General features: G+C 47.0%; 1 long non-coding RNA gene across 2 annotated transcripts; it reads right to left on the bottom strand.

Annotated features, from left to right (window-relative positions):
* Positions 1–588: 588 nt before the first annotated feature.
* Positions 589–27898, bottom strand: LOC145717873 (uncharacterized). Of its 2 annotated transcripts, none has more exons than XR_014141361.1 (4): positions 27577–27898; positions 18173–18338; positions 14788–14867; positions 589–896 (listed from the first exon to the last, which is right to left on the bottom strand). It is a non-coding gene; the product is annotated as an uncharacterized LOC145717873 (long non-coding RNA). The 2 variants fall into 2 exon arrangements; XR_014141360.1 differs by lacking the exon at positions 589–896 and adding an exon at positions 10980–11909.

Raw genomic sequence — 27898 nt, 5'->3', positions numbered from 1 at the left:
AGTTGGACCACTTTTCCCACTTCTCCCCCCACCCCAGGCTTGTTTTCCTTTCCTGCGCGGTTTTAAGTTTCCATCTGTCATCCTAGGTCATTAATCCCAAAACAGAAGGCCAAAGAAGCCTACCCCACGTAGCCAAGCCATTAACTAATTGCAAAGGGTACACGTATCCCATCGTCATAATCCCATGGTGGCAGCCCGCCTCCCGGGCCTGGCTTCCTGAGTTGTGCTGATAAAAAGGACGAGGCGCCTGCTCCTGGCCTGGATGGCACCGCTGTGACGGATGGCCCGCAGCCCGAAGAGGTGTGGGTCAGCTGCGGAGACTCGGGCGTCAGGCCGAAGAAGGGGGGTTGGCAGGTGGGCGGGAGCCCGAGCGAGAGGCTAGCTGCCAGGACAACTGCCTCCGGCTGAGAAGGAGCCAAGACTCCCTGGGGCCCCGGGGTGGCAGGGCATCTGAGGACAGGCCCAGGTGAGAAAGCCTGCATGAACCCCAGCCCCCTCCTTCGAACAAAATGTTTTCTCACTAAGTCAGCAAGTTCAAGGAGACTGGCTCTCGATTGGCCCACCCACGGTCTGCAGGCACAAACCTTGTTTCTGACGGTGGTCCTTGAGGCCAGGCGCTGTCCCCGAGCTTCCCCTCACCCCCACCGGGGGCCCTGTGTGGAGACTGCCTGATGGCCTATTTCCCGGCAGGGGTGGTCGGCGAGTCTGCATGCTCATCCTGCTTCTCCACTTTCAGGATCAGAATAAATTGCCTGATTGACAAACCTCCTGTGTAGTTGGTGCGCGCGGTGCCCGTGGGTCGGCCGTGGCTTCGGTTGCAGTCAGCTGACCTAATCCATTTATCTTATTTGTACCGTGTTCCATTTTCCATATGCGGAGCGGGGGGCCTCCTAGATCTGGTATGCAAATCAGACACAATGATTTGCAAATGAGCAGAGGCCTGACACTTTTAAAAATTATCATTAAGAACACTGCCACCCGGCCACTGGGTAGGAGGAGGGAGGCTGGAACTGAAAGCATGTGATTCGCAGCCTCCTTCCCTCCTTCTCCCCGCCTTCCTGAAGCCTCGCTGACCCCCGTCCCCTTACATGTCCACTCCACTGTTGTGGGGTGATGGGCACAGGCATCACGGGGGAGGAAGAATGCTGGCAGGAGATTCACAGAGAGCTTAACAAGGCCAGAGGGGGGGATTCCAGCGGACTCCTACTGCCCACACACCCCAAAGTCCCACAGCCTGCTCCTCAGTGAACAGAAGACAGAGGTTCTCCACCCCAGTTTTTATTTAGCGGGAAGGGGGTGAGGAAGTGAGGTTCATGAATGGTGACTCCTCAGGGGCTTTCTTTAGGGAAGCAGGGGCCTGTAGGCCACCCAAGAAGATAATCGTGGCTCAAATTGTTCCCAAACAAGCCTCGTAGGACCAGCTCTGAGCTCAAATGAGAACAGTGGGTACTACATTATAACCCATGACCATGCAACGTTCTAGAATCTTCTTTCTCCTTCATTCTCCTTTCAGAACCCCCTTCAGGCAGATGTGTCTGTTCAAAATGACAGCAAACTGGACCTTGCTTAGTCTTTCCCAGTGGCCCATACCTAAGAAAGTGACAAGTGGCTGAGGCGAAGACAGAGTAACTGAATCTGAATCTTCCTCAGGAACTCCAAGAGGTACCTTGACTGTGAGGCACCGGGTATGGTCCCCCAAGACATCCTGGAGAGTGAGTCACCTCTGGCAGGCTGACAGAGGCCAGCGCCGGGGACCCCGGGTTTGAGAAATGGGACAGTATGGCCACGCAAAGCTCCTCCTTGCAGTAACTACGGCCCTTCTTTTTTTTTTTTTTTTAAGATTTTATTTATTTATTTGAGAGAGAGAGAATGAGAGACAGAGAGCACGAGAGGGAGAGGGCAGAGGGGGAAGCAGACCCCCCGCTGAGCAGGGAGCCCGATGTGGGACTCGACCCCAGGACTCCAGGATCATGACCTGAGCCGAAGGCAGTCGCTTAACCAACTGAGCCACCCAGGCGCCCCAACTACGGCCCTTCTGATTTCCCCTACCCCGGCCTCTGGCGGCCTGCTGTGTTGTTTTCTAGTGTTTCTATTCGAGAAAGGAACCTCATTTTAGTTCAAAGTCCTGCAGATTAATTTGAAGCCAGCGTCTTACTTTTTTTTTTAATACACTGGAGAAAAGAACATGTAATCCCAGCTTTTCCAAAGGCGGAGCAAGAAACTTCAATAACAAAGTTGTATTTCACTTGGCAATCAGGAAAAGTTGCCCTTTTTTTCCAAGTGTCCTTGTCTATTGCTCTGTTTCTGAGAATATACAGAGGAGACATCTCCAAGGCAGTAAGACTTTTTCCACCAGGAATCTCCAAGACGGCAATGAAAACATGTTGCCAATAGTTAGACAAATGTGAGCTGATCCCAACCACGCAAATTGTGATACCTGACATCCAGAATGCGAGGCATGTTGTCTCTGACAAATAAGACAACATGCGCAGAGGTTTTGGTGAAATTAAGTACAAGATCCTGAAGAAGATAATGCCGGATTTAACCCCAAAGCGCCTGGTTTGCATTAAGAACCTACTCAACCCCCTTGCTAGCTCTCAACACAAACCTAAATCTCCTTTGAATCTTGTCTTAATGTCATTCATTAAGGGCAAGCCATCATTGGCGACCAGGCGATGTTTTTAATTACCGTGTTCCCGTTCCCTTTCTGTATGGTCTTGTTGTTATCATTCCAGCAGATACTTACAAATATGACTTCTATGGGGGTTCCCTGTGATCTCTACAAGGACTGGAGCTGCTAATGAGAGCCAGGCAGGCCCCTAGCCAAGGGGGCTGCTGATTATCAAGCCAAGAAACATCCAGACTCAGAAACTAATGAGCTGGCAGAGAGACCAACACAGACTAGGAATGTGGAGCGCAGCACTGGGGAGAGAGGCCACCAAGACAACCTTAGGAGCGGCATCAAGAGGAGAGATCAACTGTAATTCTATCCGAGTGCTTGCAGTTGCTCGCAGTTGAGGGAGCTGTTTATTGGGAGGTCTTGGAGGTATGGCTTCCACCCATCGGGGAGAGAACGTGCAGGCCACAGAGGGGTAGATTTGTGCCCTGGAGGCTCTGCTTACTCAGGGAGCCCATCTTTGAGAATCAGCTGCCCCTCTGCCTGGAACAATTCTCCCTGCCCAGGGTTGATGCCTCCCAGCCACCCACCACCCCTCTCCAAAGCCACTCCGCCACTCCAAGGCCGGCGCTGATTCCTGCCCTCTGCAGGACTGCCCTGACCCACGGCGGTCTCATTCGCCAAGCATTTATTCCGTTCCTTTTATGCCCCATGCATGGCACCAGCGAGGAGCTGGGGAGATGAGTCTCTGCCGGTCACTGCCCTGAAAGGAGAGCGAGGGACAGTGGCATGGAAAGGGACGCCACGAGGAAGTGGGGGCTTCCGTGGCTCCTCCACTCATGGAGAACGTAACTGTGTTCTGCCGTGTGACCCACTCTGCAGTGTCGTCTGGATCTGAGATTTCACTCTGCAATCGTTTCAGACAGATGCCTTGGGACAGAGACGGGCCAGATGCTCACCAAAACTGGTTCCTCTTCCTGGGCACACAGTTAAACTAATTTGGAAGCCACCTTTCATCTTGATGAGAGACTAGCTTTCACCCATCCAATGTGAGCAGAGGGGCTGAAATAGTTCAGAATGAGGGTGTCTTCTTTCTCTCTCTCTCTCTCTCTCCCTCTCTCTCTCCTGTCTGCTAGCCGGATAATGCTGGACTGACCTTGAAGGCATGTTTTGCAGATGGCACATCTAACCGTTAGGAGCTAGGTCCGTTTTCCTAAAAGCAGAGCTCCATATGACAGTTCCTATGCGTGGGATTTAGTGACAGAAAGCTCCCAGGTGAGACCAGCAGAGGAGTGAGAGGGGCAGGCTAAGGGAAGGGAAGAATCTAAGCCAACAGGTCATTTGAGATAAAGTTTAGTCTCAGATCCCCCGGGGAGCTCTGGAGCACGCACGGCCTCGCAGAGCCTTGTCCACTGGAGGTCAAGGAGCCAGGCATCTGTACCCTGGGCTAGCTGGTCATTGGCTGTGCCCCCCCCTCCCCAGGGCTGTCTATCCTTTCGAGCTAGAGTGGCTGCCTGTCAGCTCGGGGCAAACAGCTGGATCATGATGCGAGGGTAAGCGATTAGCAGCCAACATTTACAACAGTTGCGGGACGGGAGCACCGGCCTGATAAAGGGGGACGGAGAAAGGACCTAATACTGTGGCATCCCCTACAATGGCTCCCTGCGTGATTGCTTGGGGCACAGCCCCCCAGCCGCATTCGGCTGTGACCTAAACAAGAGGTCATCCTTTATTGTTTCCAGCATGAAGCCACTGAGACTTGGGATTTGTTTGTTACAGCAGCTGCTATCTGATTAGCTGCACGCCTAGCCTCCTGAGCCAGAAGCTGGTGACATTTTTCTGCAGAGGACCGGATTGTAGACATTGTCAGCTTCCTGGGCCACATGGTCTCTGTCCCTACCAGCGGCCAGATCTGTCTTGTGGGTCGCGGGTTTGCCAACTGCTACCGTAAACTACAGCCCTCAAGAGTTGGAAAGTGAGCTGCAGAGTGCTTTCTTTTCCACCTGAGGCTGAGGACAGAACTTTACGGGTATTATGCAACCCTTGATGCAACCCAGGTGATTGATTTGAAGTTTTAAAAATCAAAGTAAGGTTTGGGTCATGGTTGTCGCTTAGTTTTATTTCACTTTCACTGAAGCACTGACTTTCTGGGTCAGGTGGAGAATGTTCTGGATTCTGTGCGGCGGGTTCCTTATGAGTTCCCACTGGAGACGGCTGGCTGCAGCTCCGCATGCCCCTGGACCTCCTGTCTCCCACCTCTGTCACCAGTGGGAGCAGAAGTCGGTGGGAGAGATCGGGAAGGTCCAGTGCACCAGCAGGGACAGTGCTGACTGTGGACAGCCCAGGCGTGCAGAAGGACCAGCACCGTCATGTCCTAGAACTCGGGGGTTGGCCCATCTAGCACTTAAGTCCCTCCCCTACAATCTCATCTTGGTGCTCCCACGTCCAGTTTTAATGGTAAACGGATGAATATGGCAGCCATAGCCTGAGAAGAATGTGGTAACCAGAGGCCTGGGCCCATAGATAATGAGAGTGTGGCTCCCCCGACCAGGAAACTGCCTAGACCAGCAGGGGCGGTAGCTAAGCGGGAGGGGAGTCTCAAGTAAATGATAGGGGCGGGGAATGATGAATATCAGTTGAGGCCACAAGATCAACTGACCCTTCTTCTATAAGTTTCCCAGGAAATAAGACCATTCAAAAGCCTGGAGAGGGTCTTCCCAAATGGGGAAGCACGCTTACCTAAGAAGCAAATGAATAGGAGCAGTGTAAGGATAGACTTAGTGGACATGGTGGACGTGGGACAGTCCATGTCAGGGCCAACACACCCACCCCTCAGCGGCTGGGAATGTCAGCTGCTGACCGCTCATGGCCGTGTCTCTCACTGGGCACTGCCCTCAGTCACAAGAAACTGCCCTGCCACAGTTTTTGTTCCCCTCCCAGGAAATGGCCCTCAGACACCCCTGGCTGATACAAACTACAGGGGCCTGGCCCCTCACTTCAACTGGGCACAATTCTGATGGGCCATCCCAGCTCCAACATTCCCCATATCTGCTGGAGCCTCAAGTGCAACCGCTTTATAGGCCAGCTTCCCATCCCGCCTCCCCCTCTGCACCCCCCAACAGGCGTATCTTTCGAGACACTCCCAATCGACCTTCTGCACACAGAAGCTGACAAGCTGATCTTTGTATTTATATGAAGATGCGCAGGAACCAAAAGAGCCAAGACAATTTTGAAAAGAAGAATAAAAGTGGAAGACTCATACTCCCTGATTTAAAACATACTACAAAGCTATCGTAATCAGGATCATGTGTTACTAGCATAACCATAGACATACAGACCAATGAAACAGAATTCAGAGTCCAGAAAGAAACCCTTACATTTATGGCTAATTAATTTTCAACAGTGGTGCTCAGACTATTCAGTGGGAGAGGATAATCTATCTTCTCAATAAATGATGCTGGGACGACTGGATACACACATGCAAAAACAAACTAATTTGGATCTTTACCTTTCACCATACACAAAAATTAACTCAAAATGGATCATAGTTCCAAATGCTAGAGCTAAAACTATAAACTTCCAGGGGAAAAGATATGATAAAATCTTTGTGCACTTGGTTTAGTCTTAGATAGGACACCAAAAGCGCAATCCATGAAATAAAAAACTTTTCAATTAAACAACACCAAATTTCAAAACTGTTGCACTTCAAAAACCACCATTAAGAGAATGAAAAGACCAACTACAGACTAGGAGAAAATATTTGCAAATCCTATATCTGATAAAGGTCTTGCCTCCAGAAAATATCTTTTTAAAAAACTCTGAAAAGTTAATAATATATATTAGAATACAGACAATGCAATTTTTAAAAAATAGGTAAACAATTTTAAAAAGCCATTTCATCAGAGAGGATATATAAATGGCTAGTAAGCACATGGAAAGATGTCCAACATCATTAGTCACTAGGGAAGTGCAAATCAAACCCGCAACCAAACAATTCACTCCCAAGAGAAATGAAAACATACGCCTACACAAAGACTTACACATGAGTTGTCTGTAACAGCATTATTTGTAACAGCCACACAGGGAAAATAACCCAAATACCTAGCAACAGATAAATAGATAAATACACTGTGGTATATCCATATGATGGAATATTATCCAGCCATAAAAAGGAAAAAAACCCTGATATGTGTCACAGCGTGGATGAAGCTTAAAAGAAACCAGACACAAAGACCACATACTGTATAATTCCACTTACATGAAATATCCAGAAAAGGAAAATTCTATAGAGACAGGAAGCAGATTAATGATAGTCTGGGGTTGGAGGCAGAAATGGGCAGTACCTGCTAATGGACGCAAGGTGTTTCTTGGGGTGATGGAAATGTTTTAAAGTTGGATTGTGGTGATGGTTGCACAACTTGGCGAATTGACTAAGAATCTTTGAACTGTATGCTTGAAGCAGGTGAACTTTACAGAATGTAAATCATAGTTCAATAAAGCTTATTTAATAAAAAACCTTCTGCTACGTATCTCCATCTCAAGCTGTGTTTCCATGAAACCCAATCAAAGGCAACACACACTGCATTTGAACAGAAATGCCTATTACTTTTTGTCCCTAGCCAAATTTGGGGAAATGGCAGTTTCAAGATGAAAAGCCCCAAAGTGTGCCCAAGTGGACACACACACAAACATACCCCTTCCAAGTTCTCCCCCTTTATACCCCAGCCATCACCACCAACACCTTCACCAACATGGGTTCTAGGACCCAGCACTGACTAGAACTCCTTCTCATAAGGAAAAGTGCCTGAATCCCTGCCCACATGAAGCAGAGTTACAGAGGCACATCCTACCATTTCTCATCATTTTTAATTATAAGTTCCTCTGTTAATAGATGTTTCTGCTCTGTGCTATTTTTCATAATTCTTTCGCCTGACAAGCCCAGATACCTTGAGGTAGAGACACCGGTGGTATCATTTGCCTGTGTTTGGTGGGGAGCGAGGGTCAGCGGGTTGGCAGGAACGAGCCCGTGAGACAGACCAGGAAACAGAGAAGGGAAAGGGAAAAAAAAAGCGAGTTGATAAATAAGGACTCCGAGTTCATCCCCACAAGGCTGGCTGCTCATTGCTCAATGTTGCGAGACACTGACTTCTTAGAGGTTTGCAGTAACAGCTCGCTCGAGCTGGAAATGGCTGTGAATGTGCATTCTACCCGAGGCTGAGCTTGTAAAAAGAGTTCTCTGGCATCCTTGCCTCGCTGACAGGTCTGGGACAGCAGGTGCTCCGCTGAGGGGTGGCTGAGTCTGAGCCCCAGCAGCCCCCCCCCCCCAAGCTCCTGACCACTAGACTGATCATCAGTGAATGGTCCTGTCTCGCTCCCTGTCTCCCCTAGCTCTTGCTTCTTCAATCAAGGTCCCAGCCCCAGTACCACGCCCTTCCCACTGCCCGGAATGCCATGCCCTCATTCATTCCCCAGACCTTGGCTGAGCATCTACCATGTGCCAATGGAACTACCTCTGGTGTAAGTTCCGGCTGAAACAAGCCATGAATAACGTAGTCCCAACCGAAAGGAGCTCGCAGATGTCAAAAGCAGGTGTGCTCTGTGCCGTGACGGGTTCGTAAGGGAGAAACACTGGGGACAGAAAGATGGCTTTGGACCAGTTCACCTAGAAGGAAATGTCTGGGGAGGCTTCCAAAGAAGGGGGGATGCTTCCATGGTCTCTAAAAAGAAGGGTGGCTGCTTGCAGGCAAGGTGTGAGATTTCCTCCGCAGAAGAGAGGGTCGATTTCAGCAAAACCCCGGAGCAGCGCTGTCCACCAGGACTTTCTGTGACGATGATAATGCTCTGCATCTGCACTGTCCAAGACGGTAGTCGATTCCTAATGAGCACTTGAAATGTGGCTGGTGCAACTGAGAAACAGGATTTTAAGTTTTATTTCATTTTGAGTCATTCTAACGGAAACTTGAATATGCACACGTGGCTAGCGGCTACTGGAGTGGAACAGCACAGCTCCTGAGGCACAAAACAACAGGGCCTATTCCCAGAAGTGCCAGTGGAAGCAGAAGCTTGGGGTACCGGAAGCGGCTACTGGAAACAGCCAGGAAAAAAAAAAAAAAAGAGAGACCAGCTCGCAGAGAAGCTCGCGAGCATGGCTGGGTCACTCACCCTCACAGTGACACATAGACACCCCCCTCCCCGCAGTGAAGTCAACTCGTCTCATCTCCGCCCCTCGCCCCACTGTTCTCGATTCCAAGAGTTGCAAGCCCAAATGCAGCCAGCTGCCAGGGGAGATGGGGTGAGAAAGGACACGGATGCACGTCACGGCCGTCTGAGGCACTGCGTCCGGCCGGACAGTACGAGTCCCATCGAAAGGGGGCAGCCACTACTCAGCATGAGCTGCTAGACTGTTGTCCCCAAATTGCCTGGTGTTCAAATGATTCCGGAGAAGCCAAGAAGCATGACTTATTTTGTGAAATCCTTCAGTGTCTAAATGTTGGATACATTTTTTTTTTAAATGTCCTGCAGGCCAAGGAAAGCCAGTCTTCGGGCTGAGATTTGGTCCTTGAACACTCAGTTGTTTGCAAAACCAGTATTCCTTTGTCCAATTCTTTCGTAGCATCTGTCATGCTACGTACGTAGCAGGAACCTGTGTTTACACCGCCCGCCTCTTCCCACTGGGCTCACCATTCCTCAAGGACTGAAAGGGTCTTCAAGGGACCGAAGTGATATTCATCTGTCATTCCAGGAACCTAGTACCACCCTTGTCCGTGGTCTTTGTTTTGCACATGTTTGTTCAATGAATGAATGCATAAGTGCTCTCGCTCATTCGTGAAATGATTTTGCCAGCCGAAGCAGTGGCTCCTAGAGACAGCAGCAAAGGAGTTAAAAGGCAGGAAATGAACTAGGCTTTGGGATAAAGCCCCATTAATTGCCATCTTACCAGAAATCCTCTTCCCTGCAAATCCGCAGGCTGTAAATTAAGATCTGAATTGTTGTTTTGAGCGCAGCTTTCTCCAAACCACAGATTTGCAAACACTTCTCTTCCCGGTAGCTTGAGGCCCCACAACAGTCTTGTGCTATTAAATCTTGCTGAAAGGTGGGCTGAGACCACTAGGTCTCTTGTGAGAATTACCCGACTTGTGGACGGCTGGTGTGGGATTTAGCAAGATGCCTCCGCCCCGGTCACCAGGGAGAGCCAGTCACCACGAGGCACCTCAGGGGGGAGAATCTCTGACCTCAGGTGATGCCCCAGAGCTGCAGGGAGCTGGGGGGGGGGGGGAGATGGAGCAGGGGAGGGGGCCAGGGACTGGAGGCAGCAGGTGGCCTCCCAGAGTGGAGAATCCAGGTCCACAGTCCTCTTGCTTGTTCCGCTCCACATTCCTACAGCAGCTTAGGGGAAGTCATTTAAACTCTGTGCTCCAGTTGTTCCAAGCAATGACTGGGAATAAATGTGCTCCAGCGCACAGTGGCTTCCTAAGGCCAGGTGGATCATTGCACAGTGATTTCAAACTCCCGGCAGGAAGAGCGAGGCCGGAGCCAAGAAAAGGCATAGTGAAACTTCTAGAAGGTGTGCCACAGCAGACACGGCAGTGTCGGCTCCCGATACACCCACACCCACCCTCCCCGTAGAAACATGAGACCTCATTCCTGCGATTTTTTCCTCTGGGGCCATTTTGGAGATATTTCGAATGCCTGAAATTCATCCCTGTAGAATCAAGAGTGAAAGGCAGTGGGAGGACTTTGAGCAAACCCCCCCCCCACCCCCGCTTGCTCTACGGATGAGAAAACCGAGGTTCACGTTTCTTCCGTGCTGGGTTCAAGGGCACAACGCTGGACTCCCCATGCACAGCCCAGCACTCTCTTTCTTCTATCACAACACGGTGCCCCTTGCTAATCCATGTATCTGTGCACACCACAGTATCCTCTCTGAGTCACTGATGACAAAGGCCATTTTTCATGGGAGGATATAATCTGCTAAAATCTTCTCCTGCATTCCAGGGTAAGAGCTCCCATATTTCACAGAGTGGGTTAATCACAAATATCAATTGATGAGGTGGGAAGAAGGGCAGAGACGAGAAGGAAGTCTTGGCCCCGGGGAAACTTTTGAAATGGGGCCTGTTTTGCCTCCCCTGCTCACGCAAAAATAAAAACCTCCCAAAGGCTTGTAACATTTGGCAAAATTCTTTTCAATACCTGGATACAAAATAATATTCTCTTTAAAGGATAGACAATTTATTTAGGAAAGAGAATTGATGGGTTATTTATATTAGTCTCCAGTGTCCAGTGCTGCCATCTTGAAGATGAAGTGCTCAGGACAGAGTGAAATCCCTTAATTACTCTCGCATGTGTTGTGTGTTTCGGGGAAAGAAAACATAATGCGAAGTGCTTATGTATTTCAGCAACATAATAGCTTGATGAAGATTTCTAAATTTTTCAAAATGTCATTTCTTTCCAAAAGATGGATTATTTCTGTTGGGATTTAGTCTACCTAATTATTCCTGCCTTGATTACTTAACTACTCCAGATATTTCATCCCTCCACACTCTTATCGTTTTCGACCTATTAGAACCGAGGCCACTTATTAGCACAAAGTAGATGGTCCTGTTTCCGGCCAGTGAGTGTGAGAAGGTGGGTTGCCAAATGGAGCACTAGGAACCTGTAGGGGAGGAAAAATTTTTTCTCTACCCTTCTAAGTTCTTCGGCTGGTAAATTGATACAAAATAGATTGACAGGAGGAAAACAAATTTAATTATGTACATATGGGAACCTCCTAAGAATATGAGACCCAAGGACAGTTGATATTTCTATTCCATCCTGAGCCAAGGAATGGGGTAGGGGCCTGGGAGCTTCAAACGGGAAGAAGGTAATTCACAAGATGATAAGAAGAGCAGATGTTTGGTAATTAGATGTTTACCCTGCCATACAGATGGGTCATTCAGATATAAGTTGTCTCTGGTAATAACTCTCTCTCTCTCTCTCTCTGAGTCAGGCCCCCTAAATTATTTCAGGTAGTTAAGGGAGAGGTAAAAGTTTTTCTTGAGTCTGCTGGGTCTTCACTGCCTCTGGCTCAAAATAATCCACATACCAAAGTCACATATTTTGGGGTCATGTATTTTGCTCCCCCTCAGTCCCACCTTTGAAACTTTCCTAAGAAGTTTCATGGCCCAGAAGCCGAGTTGGTGGATTTCTCCATCTCATTGAACCAGTCATGTAGTACTGAGAATAGATCAGTTCAGTTAAACAGTTGTGTCTTGCTTCAGGAGGTGGTGATGCAGGTGGGCTCTCAAAGTCAGGCCTATAGTGCAAGCAATCAGATATTCAATAAAAAGCATTTTTATGGAAACAAAGAAAAACAATGGTTAATGATTGGAGCAGACTATAATCCCAGTTTCTGAGCTGTGAAGGCAGACAGTCAAGAAGATACGTAGATGTCCAGTTTGAAGCTTCTTCATTTAGAGTGAGGGCAGGCCATGGCAATCTGAAAGGATTTCCTGCTCTGCAGTGTGAATGTCTCTAGAGATCTTTCTTCATGGCCCAAACAGCAACAGGTAAAAAGACTGCCCATATACATGAGCTGTTGTGGTGATTTCACTCAAGCTTATATCAAGTTGTCTAATGTTAGCTTACATGGCTTCAAAAGAAGGGAAGTTTTAGTTCTCAATGATTCCAAGTTGGAAGGGTGGGAGAAAATTAGAAATGTTACCTTGAAGAGTTATAGCCAAATACTGGAGGAAACTAGAAGAATTCAGGATCTAGCCCAGGTTACAATATTTTATAATTGTAAAAAACAAAACCTCAAAAGCACACAACACTGGAATTTGATATCCACAAAAGTATATTACTGAGACATTATTTTTCTCTCTATGGTCACCCCATTTTTTCCAAAGAAAACCACAGCAAGATTAATTTGCCTGAAAACCAAGTCTAGCTTCAACAAAGTTGGCCTGCTTATTTACCTAAGTGCAGCAAGAATAGTGATCGACCATATAGGCTCTTTTAAGTCTGCGTTGCTGGACTTTTTCATAAAGAATCTCAGATTGAACTTTCAAAAGCCTCTCGAGGCTAAGAAGCCACGCCAAGGACTTGCCAACAGACTTTGCCTGCAGTATCTATAGATTTGGGTAAATTCCTCTCTTCTCAAGATTCCCAAAATATCCTGAAGTTCTTGAGCCTGCCAGGAAGTGACCTTTCTTACTCACTGGGTAAGGCTGCCAGGAAACCTGTAGACCCAGGTACCAGGCTGCGATTTCCAAGGGGCTTTAATGGCTCCATTAAGTCAACCTTAGTTTTTAAAAGCTGTCTGGTCATATCTGAGTCTGTGCACACTCTCAAATATGACATTCCAGTCAAAGCCTTGGCAATATAAGCAATGTGTCCAATTGTGTCCTGTTACAAGGAGGAGAACAGATTCTTATTGTACTTAATGCAAATAACTATATTGCCATGAAAGTAAGAATGCTCACTGGGTTTCCCAATCCTGGAGGAATCAGGTAGGGAGAAAAAGTAATTGTTTCATCCTTGTTCACAAAGGTATATCTTACCAAATTATTGATAGCTTAAGTGAAGACGAAAAGACTTCCTTAAATCTGGAAATACAAAATAGAACAAGCAATATTTTAAACAAAAAGTCATAAAAGGTGCAGTCATCCTCATCAGTTCATTCAGTTCCATGCTTAATTCTTGCTCTGCTTGAATCCAGTTTTTTCATTAGTTCTGGAAATTCTTACCCAGTTCAGGTTTTTGGTTTTTTTTTTATCTTAAAGTTATCAGAAATCTGTATTCGACAGCATTTGCCATGAATCTCCTTGAAGATGAAGCACTCCTACAAACACTTTTGCAAAAGCATTCAGTGAAACAATAACTGTAAATGACTAAAGACTTAAAAATGGCCATGGTTAAAGATGTGATGGGAACTCATCATAATGCAGTTGACAGGGAAATTTGGTTATCTTTGTGCTGATGACATCTAGCACAGGTGACTAGATGACACCTTTTTTGTTTGTTTGTTTTTAAGATACAAGGAACCCATGCTGGGTTCCATGCCCAGCGTTGAGCCCAACGAGGGGCTTGAACTCAGGACCCTGAAATCAAGACCTGAGCTGAGATCAAGAGTTGGACGCTTAACCTGAGCTACCCAGGGGCCCCTTTGTGACATAGATTTTAAGATAGTAACTAGAATTATGATTGATAACATTATACCAAGACATACCAGATTTTTAGGAATTTGTAGAACATTTACATCCATCGTATACCTATGCAGTACAACGTGAAGAAGGCTTGGTATTACTTCTTATTTGACAATGCTTCCCATGTAATTTAACCTATCAAATAAGCCTAATTAGTTTAACATCTCCCATATTTTATATATAAGGAGAGAGAACAAATCTTTGGCAATTTTCCAGGGACCTCTGGAAAATTCCAGTATTAGTATGAGGTGAAAAGACTTTGCTTAGAATTTGATTTGGGGGAAACTTGTCAAAAATGCCAAGAGGTTTTAAAACACTTAGTCAAATAGGATCTTGGGTCATTGTGAAACTATTGTTATTCATGTAGCCATAGTGACAATTAAAGATTTCCCAGGCAAATACAGAAAGTTACATAGTTGTAAAAAAAAAAAAAAAACAAGATAAAAAATGTTGGTTCTTTTGATAGAGAAGACCCAGCTTTCTTAAGTAATCAAAGACCTGATATGAAACATAGGAAATTATTTTGACAAGACACAAAATCTTTCTTTTCTAGGCACATTATGTAAAAGATAAACCAAAATTTTGTTTATAATTTCTTACTAAGAGCAGACCAACAATCCAAGAAAACTTGTCCTTTCAGCAGATGAAGGCAAATTAAGTTTATTTTACATAATAAACAATTCAATTTTAGCCAGCTTGATTGCACAAGGTAAAATTCTCTTTCGCTGCCCAAACTTCTATACCATTTTTACTTTAGGGCAAATTTACTTTTTTCCCTTAACAAAAATGCATATCTCATACCCTTTTGTACCATTCATATCTCATACCCTTTTGTACCAAAACACATCTTACTTTCCTTGAGTACAGAATTGTTACCCTTATTATTTCTTGCATACAGAATTGTTACCCTTTTAATTTCACTGATTAGAATTCTTAACTCTTGGAAACATTAATTTCTAGTGAAAACTAAAAAGGAAAAAGGGATACCTGGCTGACGCAGTTGGAAGAGCATGCGACTCTCGATCTGGGGGTCGTGAGTTCAAGCCCCACGTTGGGGGTAGAGATTACTGAAAAACAAACAAAGAAACTTTTTTTTTAAAAGTGAACAATTGTAACCTGTTACATCCACATCCTTTAGATTGGCAAATTAATAAATACATTTCACAACTTTCTAGAAGCATATGCCTTTTTCAATTTTCCAATCAATGCAGCACTGACGCATCCAAGTGTCTTTCAGGTTCTCTGCAATAAGAAGCCAAAAGTAGATAAACCTATGTTCAGTAATTGATGCTTCAATATTGTCTCTTATTTGGAAGTGATCTAGATATTTAATGACTACCCAACACCTAATTCAACTTAGCAAAACTCTAAGGTTTTAAGTCACCAAAAGGATTTGGAGAAACTGTTTAGGTAGACATAACATAAAGCATAAATATTGTTGAAAAGTTCATTTATAAGCTTTTATCTTACTTGCATCCATTTAATTCGTTTGGTCTCAATAGTTGTGTTTAGATTAGTCATGAAAATTTCACGAGGCATTAAATATCTAACCATCATCTTAAGTTCTCTTTCTTGCTGACAAAGTCTGTAACAGATGTAACACGAGCTTAGTTGACTTTAGTAAACCTAGGTAGAATAAAAGTTGTATGTGTGCATCCCATTTAGTGTTGGTGACTCCGAAGACATGCTTATTTTACTTAAACCAACCTTAAACTAGCTTTTATTTGCCAAAGATTATCCTATGTCATGTGAACCTAAAAAGTAGTTGGGTTAGTTTTGATTCTATTTCTGAGTATTCGGTATATATAAGCACTTAATTTTTTTTTAAGCACTTAATTTTTAAGCCAATGAAAGAGAACCCTCTTATGAATTAATTTCAGTGATTCTATCCGGTGGCAGAAAATACTGCACACGCATAATATACTTATACAGACACAGATAAACATCCAGACGGACACAGAGACCTTCTGGTTTCATCTTACAATTTAAGCCATGAGATAGGTATGACAATGGGAAGTTCACTAGTTATAAAGGAACAGTTGGAATAAGTTCAGTTTATCTGCTCAGACAGCAAAAGCTTTTGGCACAAATATTTGTGCGGAAGACACATGATTTTTCATGAGCCTAAATTTCAAATGCCCTAGCTCCCGTTTTGTTTTTCTTCTGATAAGAATTGCTTTCCTGAAATTTGTACTTTAATATTTACATGTCAAAAGCACAGGGAAGAATGCAAGTTACAAGCCTTTTGGGATTGATTAAAAAAACACACACACACACAAGAATAGGTGAACTCTGACCTGCCTCCCGAGCTGCGTGTTTAGTTTTGTAAAGATTTGTAAGATAAGGACAGTTGCTCTCAATTCCTGAAAGAATTGGGTCACAGCCAAAATGACATCATAGGTTGATCCACCCATCACACACACACACGTTTGTGTGTGTGTGTGTGTGTGTGTGCGTGTGTATATGAATACTTTTACAAAAATTCAGATTTTTTTTCTTTCCCTCTGGGTACATAGTTTCATTTTATAGGGGAGGAGTCCTCCAAAACAATTCCTTATCAGGCTCTGAATATCAGCTTCCAATCCAACCAATCTCTGACCTCAGAGCTATTGAACATTCTTGTAAATATCTTGTCAGTTCTCAGATGGGACAAACAGCAAACATTTTCAGGGTTTAATGCAATATGTCTCTGTAAAGTCTGTATCAAGCTTTCTGATAAAAGCCTTCTTTCTGAGTATGCAATTCAACTTTGGACCAATTTACCTTAAGGGGGAAAGCCCCTCTATCAATCAGTCCCTGACAATCAGCCCTCAGCTGATCATTTGTAGAAGGGCCTAGGAAAAATTCTGGTCTTTTCCTCTGTGAATGGGGGGGTTTTCAGGGGATTGTTTGGCTTGTCTGATAACTACAATATAATCATGGGTGAGAAGAATACCCTTAGCAGCCAAATGAGGTCCCCATGAATGGGGCTGTGACAATTCATCTTTTTAAATTCTTCTCTAAATTTGATTGGATACTCTGAAAGGTAAAGAGGACTTTATAATTTTAAAAATATGCTGCTGTCCAGGGGACATGAATTCTTCGGGTGGGGGTTTAGGATATATCTGCAAAGGATGTTGCATAAGAAGACCTGAAGCTGGCAGAGCCTGATTATAGAGCCCAGCAAAATGAACCTTATTGTCCATCCTGGGTGCTTCTGTTTAAATTTATTTCCTGGCTTTTAACATTTCCATGAGTAATCTGTACACCCTGGGCCTCGAGATTAGGCTGGAGTGCTCTCTGTAAATCTTGTAGGGAAAGGGAAGTTAAAACAAGCAGCTGAGTTTGTAAGGGATTTTCTGGGGAAAGTGGAGGAGTTTGGGGAGCCAAGGGAATTTGCTAAGGAGGGGCTGGATTTTAAGAAGGGGAATTTACATTGGATATGAACTTTAATTTTGTTCTTAGTTTAATTTCTCTTCTTTCATCTTGCTATGGGAGTCCCTGAGGTTAGCTGTTACACTTCTTTGTATCCACTTTTCAATTAGGTCTTTCCATAAGTACCAATAAGACAATTGTTTAGGATAGGAGCTCCCTAAAAAAACAAAACAAAACAAAAAAACAGTGCTCAAATATAGAAGTTTTTCCAATGCAAAAGATCCATCATGTGGAAATTAATGAGTAGGACCTATCCATCTCAAAAGCAACTCAAACCAATATGTTTTTTTATGGCTTAACCACAGACATAAGAGGTGTCCCACAGAAGAGTGCAAAAGATGGGGCCCTCACAAGATCCATTCTCTCGTGGGAACATGAGACACGTCCCATCATAGACCTGCTAATCTGTAACACCGGGCAGGCACTGCGTGAATGGGACTTTTCCAGCACTAATGAGACAATGAAGGTTGACACAACAAAGGTTCCTTATGGACTGGGACCCCTTCTGACAAACTCCCCTGAGAGCTGGTACAGCTGGACGAAGAGAATGCTGATTCGTGTCTTCAAACCCCAGGCTATTCCACTGGCTACCAGATGCACCTTCCGAAAACCTCACCCAGTTTTTACACAGGGGGCCTAAAGCAAAGTCTGTCCAAACAGACGCTGGACTGGTGAGAACCGAGAATTCACCAGGCTGTGAGGTGAGTTCAAACAGCAGGTTTATTGGGTCTATTCCTGCGTTCTGCCCTATGGTTTTCTTTCCCATGATAAAAGGACTCAAAAGACAGAGGCAAAAGAAAACAATGGCTATTTCTGGGAGGAAGAGGATCAGTAGAAATTAAGAGTATTCATAATAAATCTTTACCAAAGTTGCTATACCCGAGGAAATAATTCACACAAATATTTTCTCTTGCTAATTTAAATTTAAAATTAAAAAAAAAAAAAAAAAAACTCTCACCACTCTCATTTTCACCAGACCCTACAGGTAGAGACCCAGGAGACGGGCGTGGTAAGAATTCTTGCCTTCTGCTGGCTCTTGTCAGAGGCCCCAGGATCTCTCAGCTGTAGTAGCCCCTGAGCCAGCGATGTCCAGACAGCAAAGCCTCCTGGCTGGCTTGCCAACCCTGTAGGGGAGGAAAAATTTTTTCTCTACTCTTCTAGATTCTTTGGCTGGTAAACTGATATACAACAGACTAACAGGATAAAAACTAATTTAATTATGTAAGTACAGGAGCCGCATAAGAATATTAGAGCCAAGGACAAGTCGGTCAGTTGGGTCTCACACGCCATCCTAAGGAATGGAATAGGAGCCTGGGGGCTTCAGAGGGGAGGAAGGTAATTCACACAACAATGAGAAGAGCAGATGTTTGGTAATTAGATGTTTGCCCTGCCATAAAGATAGGTCTTTCAGATAAAAGTTACCTTTGGTAATAGCTCTCTTTTCTGGGCCAGGACCCCTATCTAAATTCTTTTAGGTAGTTAAGGAAAAGATAAAAGTTTTTCTTGAGTCTGCTGGGTCTTGATTGCCTTCAGCTCAAAATAATCTCCATGCCAAAGTGGCAAACTTAAGGTCACATAATTTGCTTCCCCTCAAACCTCTCCAATGAAGCAATGACCTCACTGCAGCTTCTGTTCTCCCTTGCGGTGGCCCGGGCTAGTCTGCATATGGAGCCAGAACCTTATGGCATCTTCTAGATCATTGTCCCTCCTTCCTTCCATCCCAGGAGACAGAGCATGTTTTCTCTCCCACTCTGCCTTGTACATTCTATAGGCCTTGGGGTATGGGCTCTGCATTTCTTGCTCTAGAGGAATGCTTCTCAAACTGCAGCCTGGAGAGCTTATTTAAAACAGAGATTGCCAGGCCCCACCCTCAGAATGTCGGATTGGGCAAATCTGGGGTGGGGTCAGAGAATCTGCATTTCTAACAAGGTCCCAGACCATGCTGATCCTGCTGATCCCAGGACCACACTTTGAACAAACGCTGCTCTAAGACAATGTTTTCTTTTTTAAAAATTCGCAAATTGAATGCTGCGATTAGTGCCTGTCTCAGGTTGGAAAGTGGAACCTAATGGCATTTGTTTATTTGATTTTACAAATTTCTGTCCGGCGTCCAGCCCTGGATTCAATGAGCAAAATAACTATTCAAGTTAAAGGTAAGGGCCTCAAAGTGGGAGGGAAAGGAGGGAGGAAAGGAAGGAAGGAACGTGGTTAGAACGGGCAGCTTCCAGAACATCTCTGGAAGCTGTGATTCTAAATCTATGCTCTGAAAAGTCTGGGAGTGGGCACAGCCCCGCTGGACTAAAAAGGAATATGGCTTTTCTCTGTGTTTTCCTATTACATGGGGTCGGTTACCCTACCAACAGCGAGTCATTCTTCACCCACGCAGGGGTATGGGCAAAGGGCGAGCTCAGTGCCTGCCCCGGGGCGCACCTGTCACGCCAAGAGAAGGAGGCCCGCGCCCTTTGGCTGATCCCACAGCCTGGAAAAAAGCCAGACTCCGCTGCCTTTGAAAGCCTGTTCCTTGGAGCAATCCTGGCTCGCTAGGTTTAATTGTTTCGTCTCTTTTTTTCTGGTTTATGAAGCCGCCCCGCCTAAAGTCCGCCCCTTGCGCAGCGGCCCGGAAAGGTGGGAGGAGCGCAGGCAGCGCTCCCAGCTCGGGCAGAGCGGGTTTCTATTTCCCGACGATAAAGAAGCATTTGTTGGGAGCTGATGAATTGCGGCGGGGCTGGGGCCGGGCCGGAAGCGCACCTGTAATGCTCTGAGACTGTTTATGGGTCCAATGTGGCCACAGATTTTCCCTGGTGCTTGGGAAGGGCGGGTGAGGAGGAAGGAAGGCTTGAGCCCAGCCCTCGCCCCGCCCGCCTCCCCCCCCCAGTTTGAAAACCTCTGCTACTCAAAATGTGGTCTCTGGACCAACAACATCACCCGGGAGCTGGTTAGAAATGCAAATCTCACGCCCCACCCAGACCTACTGAATCAGAATCTGCTTTTTAATGAGATTCTGGGGGTAATTCCCTGTTTACGTTGAAGTTTGAGAAGTAGGACACAGGGGTCCATGGCACAGAAAAGGTTAAGAGCTCTTGCTCTCAGTTAAGGAAAGCGAAGGCCGAGAAGTTTAGGCCCATTTGTAAGGGGGAGTGGAGGGTCAACCCTGACGTTTGCCTCTGGACTACAGGACAGAGAAATTACCATATGGCTTGAGTTAGTGGGGAGGTCTCAGAAGCTGGGTGTAAACACGGGTGGGGGGGCGGATAGCTCAATTTGTCTGGCGGGGAGGGTGGAAAGAGAGGGGACGGGGTAAGTGGGTGCCACCCACACTCCAACGCAAGTTGGGTCTGTTGCATGCTGGGACCTCTTCCTCCGCCGGCTGGGCCTGTTCCAACACCCGAGCAAGGCATTTTAGCACGTGGCCAGGGTCCACGAGAAAGCAGCAGTGGCCCGAGCTGAAGGCCATCGTGGCACCGAGGTAGGAGGACCTGGGAGATTCTTAATAAGCAGGCTGACATGTGGTGAATAAAATTTTAATGCTGGAAGAAAGAGAAAATGCACAGTCATAAAAAAGCGCACCCGTCCTCCATGCATCGGGACCAAGAGGGCACGCCTGGCAGGGAGCACCCGCGGAGCTGGCAGGGGCAAGGCTGGTGCCATCCCCGGGAAGGCCTAGCGGCAACTTGTTTCTGGACCCCAGAACCAGCCTGCTGTCCATTTTCTGCACTAGTGGAGGGAAGAAGAGGTACTGAGCGTGCTAAAGAGTAGGCCAGTGATTTGGATTTGGTGTAAGGGCAGGGACCGATAACAGACAAGCCTTCTTTGGCCCCCAACTGACCATCCCTCGCCCTTGCCTACTGTCAGCCGTGCTCGAGCCAGGCGGCGCGGTGATGGAAGAAGGCTGGAGTTCAATCTCATAAACTCCGAAGTAGGTGATACACTTTCACACTCCCCTCCAGGCCCCTTCAACAGTTTTATGCGGGGAGCAGGTGGACCAGTGAAAGGCACACACCTATCCAATTCCAGGTTGCCCCCAAGCTGGTGCAGTAATTTAAAGACTGGATAATCCACTTGGATTCCAATCATGTTTCGACAGACTGTTGCAAGAGAGTGAGTCTGTCAAAATGCTCTTCACTTACTTATTTGTATGTCCCTTCATCCTCTTCCATAAAGGGTTTCTGGGATATGCCGAACTCAAAGAAGGCTCCATTCAAATATTAAAATGAAATGGTGAGAATCAGGTTCCGTTCTAGTATAAATTAGGACTGCAAGTCAAGGCCTGGGCAAATGGGGCCATTTCATAGGGGGAAAAAAAAAAAACATAAAGTTCTGTCCTGGACCTAGAAAGCAGGAGCCCTGGTGTAGGGTGTGAGAAATGCGGCTTTAGCAAAAGAAAATGTAGTGGGCAGTAAACTCACACTGAATAAAGAGTGGAATATGGTGGCCAAACAAATCTAAAAGCATCCTGCCCTAGACTATAGTCACAGATGTAGATGTCTATAACGAGGGAAAGGACAGTCTCATTCTGCCTCACTCCTGGTACATTCAGCTTAGCCCTGAAAGACAGACTTTGAGAGGTCATTGGCAAACTGGACACATTCAGAAGAGAGTCAAAGATCGTGAAGCCTGAAACATACATAGTAGGCTATGGGCCAGTCCCTGGATTGGGCACCAAAAGGACAAAAATCACAGAAGACATGGTCCTGCCCTTCAGAAACTTTCGACCCAGTAAGCAAATCAGATAAGCACATAAACCAGAGAAAGAGAGGAGGCTAAATCAGGATGTGGAATCTTGGAAATAGTGATGGAAATTATGAAATATTTTGGACTGGGTGACATCCAGCACTCAACACTGTCTGCAGCTGGGGAAATGAGTGTCTCCATCTTAAAGGGAGAATCTGAGCAGTGCATCCTCTTCGTGCTACATGTATCAAAAAATCTCATTCCGGTGGCTTAAACAAGTAAGATGTATTTTGCTCACAGGACAAGAAGAGAGGGGGTAGGCAAATATGGGTCTGAGAATGTCAGCACCTTAGCCTGCAATTCTCTTGGCTCTGCCCTCATGGTTACAAGATGGCTGCCACTGCTCTTGCCTTCATGTCTGCATTCCAGCAGGAAGCAGGAAGAAAGGGAAGGGGCAACAACCTGTATCAGGAACACAAAAGCTTTCCCAGGAACCCACAGCAGATGTTTGCTTACAGTTCATTGGCCAGAACTGTGACCCATGGTTTCACAATGTGGTTCATTAGCAGGAGAGGGGGGGTTGGGTCAGCCAACCAACGGTGTCTCCCATAGATGGGTTTTTCAAGCTTTGGGGTTTGAAGGGATAGTGGCTCACCATCTTCGTTGCTAAGAAATACAGAGGAGGAACAGGTTTGCTTTGTGGGGGGTGGCAGTTGATGAGTTCAGTCTTGGACATGTTAAGTTGAAAAGCTTGCAGAGTATGTAAAGACAGAGATGTTAAGTGGAGAAATTAAACGTGAGGGTCTGGCTTGCCCCTGAGGGCTCTGTGCTTCGGACATGGATTTAGGAGTCGCCAGCAAAGCAGTGGGGATCCAAGGGCTGGGCGTAGGTGAGGTCCCTCAGGGAGGAAGTGCAGAGTGAGGTCTAGGTGGGCTTGAGGAAGGTACGAGTTTGGCGTTTCGGCATGAAGTTGGTGGAAAGAGGGGAGTCTGAAAATGTGTGCTGAGAACAAACAGCCAGACAAGCAAGCGGGACACCATGACAGAATGGTTCCCAGAGGCTGTGGGAAGACAGACTTCCAAGGAGGGAAGAAGAGACAGCTCGCCCCTCCTCCCCCTAGCCCTTCAGCCCTCCCACAGCTGGGAACCTCCTGCACCTGGGCACCTGCGCTCACCCCCACCTGGGCGGCCTTCCTTCCTGTGCACCCCACCAGCTGCCATCCTGAGTGCTCCCCTGGGCTTCCTGGTGCCGCCTCCCGTATCTGCTACCTGCTCCGAGTCCCCGTCTCCCAGTCTGCTTCAGAAACAGCACCAAATGGAGCAGGACGGCCAGGGAAGGCCAGGGCCAGGTCTGGCCGCAGAAAGCCCTCCTGTAGACATCATAAAACCTCCTGGATCCCACAGTACGGGTGACCACAAAGGGAGAATGGCTCAGAGCAGGCACAGCAAGAATGGTAGGACCTGGGGTCCAGAGGAGACGCTCTGGCTCTCTGGGGAGCAGAATTGCCTTATGGGGTAGTTTAAGCTGTTTCAGGGTGTTGGCATGACCGTGGATATAGAAGGCAGTGAGCTCACCATTCATCGTCCTGAAGATTCTCTCAGTCCCCATGGAGTGCTAGGCCAGTTGAAGAGTGGGCACACCTCAGTTGACCCCGGGGGTCATGGGGAGCCACCTAATACTGGTATCAACGTCTTGTTTCAATCCTTTGCATGGTTTAGGCGTTGCTTTAGAAGTCAACCAAACTAAAAGCAACCTCGAACCAGGTCCCAATCATCACTTTCACCCATCCCTAAACTAGGACCGGACTGTGTGGGCTGACCCAGCACAGAGGTCTAAATACATGAGAGAAGCACAGACAAGTGCAGGCTCAGCTTTGGCAAAGGGGGTCAACAATGACCTCGAACTGAGCAGTTTCTGAGATGTGGTGGTGACTAAAGCTGCATGTCAGCGAGATAAGAAATGAATAAAAGAGAAGGAAGTAGAATCGCCAGGGACAGACTACACTTTGAAGACTCTTGACACTGAGGGATAAGAGAGATAGAGGTTCTTAGCTAGAGTGTGATGTAGAGTCAAGGGAGGCTGTTTTGTTTGTATTATCTTGTTTTGCTTTGTTTTTTATTTAAGATGGAAGTGGGTTGACAGGAAAGCCATCCTAGAGAGAATGCATTGGAAGGACAGGTGAGAGGAGAGTTGGGTGAGGTGGGTCTCTGGGGGAGGGGTGGCTTGGTGTAAGAGGGTAATCTCCTCACCAGCCTTCAGGTAAAGAGGAAAGAACAGGAGACAGAAGGTCACCCTGTAGGCAGTGAGAAAAGAAAATGCGTTCTTCCCTAATAGCCTTACTTTCACATTAAAGTAGGGAGTCGTGAGAGAAATCAGGTCCTGTTCCAACAAGAGACACACACAAGGATGTTCATGGAAGCTTTAGTCATGATAGCCCCAAACTGGAAACAACCCAAGTGTCCATCAGTCAGAGAAGGGGAGAATTCTGGTGTTGGTCATATAATGGACTACTATCCAGCAATGAAAAAGATCAAGCTCTTAGCAACGATATGGTGAATCTCACAGATAGGCTGTTGAGCAAAAGAAGTCAGATATTTGAGTATTTACTCTATGATTCCACTTATATAAAGTTTGAGAATGGGCAAAACTGGGGCACCTGGGTGGCTCGGTTGGTGAAATGGCTGCCTTCGGCTCAGGTCAGGATCCCAGGGTCCTGGGATCGAGTCCCGCATCGGGCTCCCTGCTCAGCGGGGAGCCTGCTTCTCCCTCTGCCTGCCACTCCCCCTGCTTGTGCTCTCTCTCTCTGACAAATAAATAAATAAAATCTTTTAAAAAGGTACCTGATGTCCTCCCCAGGGTCCTTTGCAAATACCCTCTCAGTCAGACTCATCTCTCCATCCGGGACGGGAAAGTGGCTCCTCACCCCAAAGTCGGAAATAAGGGAAGTAAGCTTGCCCCTGAGAAGTGAACTAGGCCATCAACACTGTGCATGTGACAGCAAAGTGACCTTGGAGGGATGGCGTGCCCCGGCCAGCGAGACTTGGCAGCAGCCTGATTTAAGTTGTTAGGAAATTAGAATGTGCCCATCAGATGGTGAGCTGGGAGGGTCGGGCTGGACACCTTGCGTTTTCCGCTCCAGAATCACTTCCTCCCTCCCTACCTGCGCTGGTCCCGGGCAGGCTGACCTCCATGGTTTCCATCGGGCTGTGGGGAGTTGAGCCAATGGAAGCCCCCAAAGGTGATCAGAAGGAAGGCGAGTGGGGTAAACTTACTTTTTCCCCTACTTCAGGGACACCTCCGGCTGGCCACACCCCTCCACCAAAAGTCACTCCCTGCCCCTCAGAAGGCTCCTTCTCCAGCTGGGTTCGGCTACCCCCTCAGCCCCCTCGCTGCTTTGGGCTTACGAATGCTCTGAGTCACTCCTCTGTGAACACAGCCTTTGAAATAAGCCTTCCTCAAAACATCTTAATGTGAGTGCGCCCGCCGCTTGCTGTTTGAACCCTGGGGGAAACCGAGGCAGAAACAGGAGTTGGGAGTGTCAATGGAAGCACAGTTCAGGGAAGATGCCGCCCTCCATCAGGCTGCCTCAAATAGTCACACCTTTGACAGATGTGGCCCACTCAGGGGTTATGAAGGGACCATCTGAGCCTGCTCAGAGTCTGTACCTAGCCCCAGACAACTGGACAGCCCTGTGACTAATGTCCAGGGCCAGAGGCCAGCTAATGGCAGCAGCCAGTCAACCAGTTTCTGTTTGTCAAAGACGGCATTAACCTTCTGGCTCCTTCCAGCATCCTCGTGTGAACTCGGTTCCAGAGCCGACTCACGCTGACCAACGTGAGACTGGGTTTCTGAGTCTGCAAAGCTCAGAGCCACACCTTGACATCGCATAGCATCACGACTCACAGAGCTGGATGGAGCCTTAGACGCAAGGCAGCCTGGTCCAGACTCCTCAGTTGAAGGGAGAGAGGGCTGGAGCTCAGAGAGGCTGGATAATTATGTGGCCCAGGGGTGTTCAGAGAGTGGATGGCTCATGACAAGCTCCCCCAGGGCTGGGTCCGGTTTGGTTTTTTAATTTCAGCTTTATTGAGTTTAACAATTGACAAACAAAATTGTTAGATCTTTAATGCACATGCTGGTGACCCCACACATGTGTAGATATACACGTTGTGAAACGGTCCCTCGCCCATCTAGTTCATTAACATTTGCATCGCCTGACATATCTATCCCCTTCTTTTTTTTTCCTTTTTTGGGCAAACTTCAACCACACAACACAGAGTTATCGTGTTATATATCAGATCCTCCGAACCTATTCATCTTACAGCTGAAAGTCGGGACCCTTTACCAGCCCCTCCCTATCTGCCTCACCCCCACGCAAACCCTTTTCCTACTCTCTGTTTCTATGAGTTTGCCTTCTTTTTTTTTTTTTTAGATTCCGCATATAAATGATACCATGTAGTATTTATCTCTTCCCGTCTGATTTATCTCGTTTAGCATAATGCCTTCAAGGTCCATCCAGGTTGTCACAAATGGCAGAATTTCCTTCTTTCTATTGGCTGGATAATATTCCATTGTATATATACCACATCTCCTTTACCTGTTCACCTGCTGATGGACACGGGTTGTTTCCATATCTTGGCTATTGTGAATAAGGCTGCAATGAACAGGAACATGCAGATATCTCTTCAAGATACTGATTTCATCTCCTTCAGATATATACCCAAAAGTGGGATTGCTGGTAGTTCTATTTTTAGTATTTTGAGGAGGCTTTATACTGTTTTCCATAGTGGTTGCACCAATTTCCTACCCCCGGGGCAGTATCCTTTTGACCACAGCCAGCGCTGCCCATCTACACAGGAGCGACGCGACTTGGGGATCCCAAATCAGCCAGCAGAACTCCCAGCCCTCCCAGTTCCAAGCCATCCTCAGAGTCGGTAAAGGTAACTTTGTTGGGGGGAGCAGTGGAACATCAGACATACCAAGACAGGCCTGTGTGACCCTCTGGAAAATTCTTAACCTCTCTGAGTCTTTCTTCATCTGCAAAAATTCGCATGCAGCTGGGGAGCCTGCGTGGCTCAGTCGGTTAAGCAGCTGACTCTTGGTTTCGGCTCAGGTCACGATCTCAGGATTGTGAGATTGAGCCCCAAGTCGGACTCCATGCTCATCAGAGAGTTGGCTTGACATTTTCTCTCTGCCCCTCTCCCCCACCTCGTATACTCGCGCTCTCTCTAAATTAATTTAAAAAAAAAAAAATTGCACGCAACTCATCTCTTCTTTCACAAGGTTGTCATGAAGATTAACTACGATACTATAGAGGAAAACTCCTAGTTTGGTGCCTGGCATGAAGTAGGGACCCAGTAACTACTACTCAAAATTAAGAGTCTGAAATTGTTCACCCCTTTCAGGCTGAGGAACGCACCCTCCATCCTGATCTTACCACCTGCTGCCAGGTTGACATCAGCGCCTTCCTCAACACCCTTTAATGTCAAGGAAAATGTCACAGATGCTGTCAGCGCCTTGCCTTTATCCCCTCAGTCTACCCCGGGGGTCACACACCAGCTGCTTTCTCTGTCTCTCTGTCTGAGGGCAATCTCTGGCTGCGGGGGCATGCTGTCACCAGGTCCAGGCAGGCTGGAAGCACCTTCCGGAACAGCCCTCCGAATGAGGGCCGGGACAAATGTCCAGCTTCCTTACCTCTCCATGGGGCAGTTCTGAGCCGTATTCCAGACAGTCTCTGAGAAGGTGCCCTGCGGCACTGAACTCCCACTGAACTGGCCACAGTGGAAACGCGCTCAATGAAGCGCCCTTCGTTGGCCTTCCTTCCTGCCTCGTCTCACTTCCTCTCGCTGTGCCTCTTGGGCTCACTTCCCGCGTCAACGACTGGTACTGAAATCCTGCTCTTGGGGTCTGCTTTTAGGGGAACTCAACCTAAGACCATGAGCAACAGGCGGAGGGAAATCACAGCGGGCTTGGCGGGGTCCATGCTGTGGTTCCTGGTGCCTGGGCAGCCCCAGGG

This window comes from Leptonychotes weddellii, chromosome X (genome assembly GCF_054177405.1).
Source record: "Leptonychotes weddellii isolate Sample4059 chromosome X, ASM5417740v2, whole genome shotgun sequence".
Classification (NCBI taxonomy): Eukaryota; Metazoa; Chordata; class Mammalia; order Carnivora; family Phocidae; genus Leptonychotes; species Leptonychotes weddellii.
Note: the sequence above shows the minus strand (reverse complement) of the source record. Positions and strands in the feature narration are given on the sequence as shown.